Raw genomic sequence first — 6,000 nt, forward strand, 5'->3', positions numbered from 1 at the left:
AATCAGGGCAATAGCCTGGATATTTAAGCTTACACAACTTACTGTCTCCAGGAGTGTGGGCATCACAGAAGTGATTGCAGTGATGTAAATGAGGAAAGGCTTGGCAGAAAAATACAATAAATGCATTACATAAAAAGAGAATATCACAGCAGAAAAGCACTGAAAAAGAACTTTCCATACATTTTTAACTCTGACAGGCAGGACAGAGAAGAAAATAGGAGCATCTCACTATCCTGCATATCCCTAACAGGGACATCATTGTTCTTCCCCTCAACATCACCCTGAACAAGGAGTGCTATTCCCATGTTCCAGCCTGCTCTGGTTTATGATCAATAAGCTGAACAACTGTCTCCACAGGGAATGCATTAGACAAATACAGCAGTCCCTAAGCACTGGTACGTGTGAAATCCATTGTCCTTTGAATGTGTGCTCCTGATTTTCTGTCTGCCAGACTCTCACTTTACCACACCGGAACAGAAGAGAGGGAGGTAAAGACTCAGAGGTCACTTACCAGCTGACAAGGCAGACTCAACTTGGGGAAAATTAATTTGTTGTCAATTAAAAATTGAGTAGGATGGTGAGAGGCAAAAAGTACACTTCCCCTCCACTTGCTTCTTCCCAGGCTCAACTTCACTCATTCATTCCCACCTTATCCACTTCCCAACCCACAACAGTGCAGGGAGACAAGGAATGCAGGTCACAGAAGAATCATGTAGGTTGGAAAAAACCTCTGTGATCATTGAGTCCACCTGTTAACCCAGCACTGCCAAGCCCACCACTAAAACATGTCCCCAAGCACCACATCTATAAGACTTGGGAATACTTCCAGGATTGGTGACTCAACCACTTCAAAGGGCAGCCTGCTCCAGGGCTTGACAATCCCTTCCATAACAAAATGTTTCTCAATATCCAATCTGAACCTCCCCTGGTTCAGGTTGAGGCTATTTCCTGTTGTCCTGTTGATTGTTACTTGGGAGAAGAGACAGACCCTTTCAAGTAGTTTTAAAGAGAGGTCAGGTCTCTCCTGGGTCTTCTTTTCTCCAGGCTAAACACCCCCAGCCCCCTCAGCTGCTCCTCACGGGACTTTTGCTCCAGACCCTTCCCCAGTTCTGCTGCCCTTGTCTGGACTTGTTTCAGCACCTCAATGTCCTTCTTGCAGTGAGAGGCCCAGAACTGTTCACAGTTATCAAGGTGTGGCCTCACCAGTGCCGAGTACAGGGGGACAATCCCTACCCTAATCCCGCTGGGCACACTGTTGCTGATCCAGGCCGGGAGGCCACAGGCTGCAGCTTCTTTCAAGGCATCTCCCCTGGCTACAACATGAGACTGACTACTGCACACTCAGGTGAGAGAGTTCTCCCCAGCCACAGCAAACGAGCAGGTGCTACTCCAATCCTGCAGTACAGTTTTCACTTTCCTGAGGCACAGTGAACTGTGGTGCTATGCTAGGAAATGCAATCTAGCGTCTCTAGGCCAAGAAACACATTTATGAATGGCCCCTCTTGTTACACAACTCCAGCTGAGGCACTGACCTCACTGTCAGACATGGCACTGCCAGCCCGAGCCCAGCCAAAGCGGCGGAGTGAGGGATACAGCAAACACTTCTGGCACAGCCCAGCGCTCCCTACTGCTTACCACAGAAATCTTTTTTAAGTAATACAGCACTTTTTAAAAACACCTTTCCACCCAAGATGAGTGGAATAGCCTGAAAAAACATGATAAAACAGGAACCTGAACACAGGAACCTCATGTGTAATGGAATGCTCAGGTCACTATTCAACTCAGCAATACCCTGTCTTTTTCTGGCAGTTGTGACCTTCCTGGAGTGCCATCAATCGGTGCAAATGACAGATGTCAGGGGCCTTGACACTTTACAAAAACACTTCAACACATTCCTGGTCAAATTCCTCATCAACTCTCTTCTGCACAGTAAAATAACATCTGAGAAAACCGCTATATTACAATATCACATATTCTTATTTCAGCTTCACAACACATTGTTTTAAATGAAAGTGTCAACCACAGAGAGCTAAAGCAATACAGAAGTAGTGTAGACCTGCAGCTACTTAATACATTTATAATATTCAGTTTACATGTATCTATGAACAGAGTTGTAAAAAAAAAAAGAAAATTAATAGAGTTGAACATGTATTATGAAAGCATAACTAAGAACATTTGTTTATCTTGAAGAACATTTTTTGTTTCACATTAAGGTGCTTCAGCATCAGAACTGCACCAAAGACATTCAAAGACATTCCAGCTAAAGCTTCCTTAGGTTTCCTTCCTCAGATTTACTTTTTTATTACTTTTGCAATCTTATCCCAGTAAAGATTACAAATTCTCAGGGCCTACTGCAAAGACATCCATCAAAAAGCTGTACAGACAGCATGACATTGTTAAGCCTTTAAATGTACAGGACTTTTTCCATGGTAAAACACAATTTACACCTATGCCAGTTTTCAACCAATCTGCAGATGGATTTTTATGCAGTAGAAAAGTTTCAAACATACAATTTAAGAGCTCTAACTCAAACCCCTTGGATGTGATATGGCCTAGAACAACATTTTGGAGCTGGAAACTAGTACAACATTGCAACATGAAATTTTAATCAAGTGCTTGCAAAAGGAATTTGAAAAATATACTCCTGAGAGTCAGGATATTGTTAAATCTTTTGGACAAGCAGTCAGTAAAACTTCAGGCAGAGAGAGACAGCTTATCCCTCTTACACTTAGTTACGAATTTCCTTCCCCCACCTAACCAGATCCTGCTTGGGAGTCTGGAGAATTAAGGGAGATGTGATTGGGCTCCTCCTCTCCTGCCCTCTCAGGACTAAAGAGCTCCTGTCTCCCCAGCCTGAGCAGCAGATGGGCTCTCTCTCTTTCCAGGAAGAAGAGAGGTAAAGAGGGATGATGCCTAACTCAGAAGCAGAGCAGGGGCAAGTGGCTCCTTTCCAACCCTTCACTTCTCATTACTGTGCAGGTCTTATCCCTTCCCATCTCACTGAAGAACAAAATTAGATGCAAGAGTTCAGAAGTCAACTACAGAACTGAAGACTGAGGGGAAGCACAAGATTGCTGCTGCTGATGCCCACCAACATCAGATCCAAATAGATTGCTCTCACTTGTAACTGCACACATTTACAGTCACCACTGTATCCGTTTAAAAGGATTATCTGAATTACAATCCATGATAACTTTATCCTACAGTTCACTGCCTGGTAAATAAATATTTACTCAGCTGTTACTCTCAGGACACCAAGATGACCCAATTGTAGCTGTAAGGCATGTTACCTGTAGGCGTGCCAGAGCACTTCAAACAGAAGACAAAATACTTATAAAACACTCTAAATATGTTGAAGCCCATAAAGAAAAAAGTGAAGGAAGCACTCTCCCATAATTTTCAAGGTCCCGTTTGTATGCAGGACAAAACCACCAGTCTCTGAAGCAAAAAAAAACCCAGCTATCCCAGCAGCAAACCTGCTGGGTGACTTTTGAACTACGTATTTGCCCCCCCCCCAAAAAAAAAATAGGTTTTTAACCAAATTCTTGCATCATTCAACCAGGGTACAGAATCTCAAGGCACACCTCCTTCAAACTAACAAAAGCCAAGTTCACCAAACTCATAAAACTAACTTAGACTTAAGATCATATAAAAGAAAGCCAGCAATCAAGCACCCCCCAATTTCTATTTTTCTCCTACATATTACTTAAAAGAGAAGGACATGCCAACTCAAACCTCAGAGAAAAACAAAAACCCAAGCTTTCCAAAGTTGAAGTAGCAAATGTATTATTTCTAACTGAAACATATTTGTGAAAATGAAACACAGCTTTTACAAAAATGACAAGGAAATACCCACATAAATCAAAACCAAGATCAACCATACCTAAAGGAAGTGTTTATCAAGAAAACTTAGTCACAGTAACATTATCTCAGATGAAAGTGATACTTCACACTGTTAAAGCAAAGTTCATTAAACATTATCTTGCTGTTGAACAGCAAGAGAGAATAAACAGAAAACCCCAAAGTTGCGCTTCTATGTATTCTAAATTTAATCAGTGTTTGTAATTAACAGCAAAAGACATACAGAACCATCACTAAGCTGGCAAAGAAAAAAAACATTTAGAGAAAGAGCATCTCACATAGCTACCAGCTTTACTGACAAAAACTGTAAATATTTAAGTTGAGGACTTAGAACTGATCCCAAAGTTTATTTCTTTGGGTTGTTTTCATAGTAGCTATCTCAAAGACATCAATCTTTCACCTTCCTTTTCTCTAAACCACTCTGTTGAAAACTGTCTTGTAAACTGCCTCAGCTGTCTCTTGGGAACTTCCACAGCTGTTAAATGAAGGGATAGAAGAAATGTTAAATCCACAAGAGATATTCATTGTTAACTCTTTGAGACAAGCAAGCATTAGTAACAAACTGAATACACATATCCTCCTTTTTGACTATTACTACAAAAACGCTGTGAAAGTCTTAAAGTCTGCAAGGTTTCAAATCTTATCAGAGCTCTACTTTAAAAGCATTTATATTATGATTCAGAAATAAAACCTTATTGAATACTCATGCTAGCAGCCCCACTTCTGCTCCCCCTCAACACCTGGAAACACATTTCACAGAATTAGCTAGGTTGGAAAAGAATTTTGAGATCATGAAGTCCAATCTATGACCTAACACCACCTTATCAACTAAATCATGGCACTAAGTGCCACATCCAGTCTGTTTTTAAACACCTCCAGGGACAGTGACTCCACCACCTCCCCAGCAGCTCATTCCAATGCCCAATCACTCCTTCCACAAAGGATTTTTTCATGATGTCTAGCCTAAACTTTCCCTGGCACAGCTTAAGACTGTGTCTTCTTGTCCTGTCACTTTTTTTTTTTTTTAACCTTCCTTTCAGGTAGTTGTTTCCAACATCACCTGGAGTATATTGTCAAATGACAGTTTCTGTGAACTTGTGCAAGTCTCCTTTCAAGCCCACTGATCACTATTCTGGCTCTTCCAAATTAACACCTGGAGCAGCAAGTGAAATATTTTATGTCTTGTCAGTGAGAAAATGTTTAGTGAAGAGCATCACTTGCCTGTGCTCCGGTTTCCACGTGTGAAATAGAGAAAATTACATCCAGTACTGCATTTACTTTAACACAAAACCATCCAAAGCTGCACTTAAAATGCAAAAACCAGAGCATTGCAGACATCCTCCACACTTACAGTCCCCAAGCCCGAGTACAGTAACTACTTCCACCGAGTCCGTAAGTTTTAAATATGTAACTATTGCCAGTTATTCCATTAAAGCTATGCTATGATGAACATTATGTCCCGGCAGACTTACTTGCACGATCACAGCCTCAAGTCCTGCCTGTGATGTTCCATGAGGGGTTCCCCACACGCACACGGACTCCCTGGAAGTCCTGAGCTGTACGAGACGACCTAGTTTCCATCTGGCCACGGACCAGATGCTCGAAGTCCGAGGAGGTGCAATGAAACCAACACCTTTGGCCCTTTCGCTGACGATCCCAAGCCGGAGCACGGCCGGGCACTCGTTACCCGCGGCGCGCAGCTCCACCGCCCGCCCTCAGCACGGGCAGCCCCTCACCGCGCTCCCCCGCTCTGCCGGCGGAGCTCGTACTTACGGGGCCCGCGCCTCCCACCGCCCCCAAGGCCGCAGGGGCCCGGACGCGCTCCCGGCGTGGCTCCCGGTGCCGCAGGGACAGGGACAGGGACAGGGACAGGGACACGCTCCCGGTGCTGCGGCCCCCGGCCCACCGCCCACCCGCCCGCCCGCTCGTTCGCGCAGGCGCCCTGGCGCCGCGCCGCCCCTCCCCGCGCTCCCCTCAGCGCCCCTCCCGCCGCTCCCGCTCCCGGGCCATCCCGGGAATAGCGGGCCGGCGGGCCTCCGCCGCTTGTTTGCTTTGGGCTTCCCGAGCCAGCGCGGCAGGCACGGCTCTGTCAGCGCGGCTCGGACGGTGCCAGCGGCTCGGCACGCCCGTGACAGCTCG

General features: G+C 44.9%; 1 protein-coding gene across 3 annotated transcripts in view; it reads right to left on the reverse strand.

Annotated features, from left to right (window-relative positions):
• Positions 1-5,794, reverse strand: part of B4GALT4 (beta-1,4-galactosyltransferase 4) — a 28,939-nt gene extending 23,145 nt beyond the window's left edge. The window contains exon 1 of one of the 3 annotated variants that reach the window (XM_039717997.1): positions 5,635-5,794. The gene's annotated coding sequence lies outside the window, so the exon portion shown is untranslated. Of the gene's footprint in view, positions 1-5,333 lie in introns of all 3 variants that reach the window. The other 2 variants (XM_039717999.1, XM_039717996.1) reach the window with 2 other exon arrangements.
• Between the last annotated feature and the right edge of the window lie 206 nt (positions 5,795-6,000).

The sequence above is a fragment of the Passer montanus genome, unplaced genomic scaffold (assembly GCF_014805655.1).
Source record: "Passer montanus isolate IOZ18808 unplaced genomic scaffold, ASM1480565v1 scaffold39, whole genome shotgun sequence".
In the NCBI taxonomy this organism is placed as follows: Eukaryota; Metazoa; Chordata; class Aves; order Passeriformes; family Passeridae; genus Passer; species Passer montanus.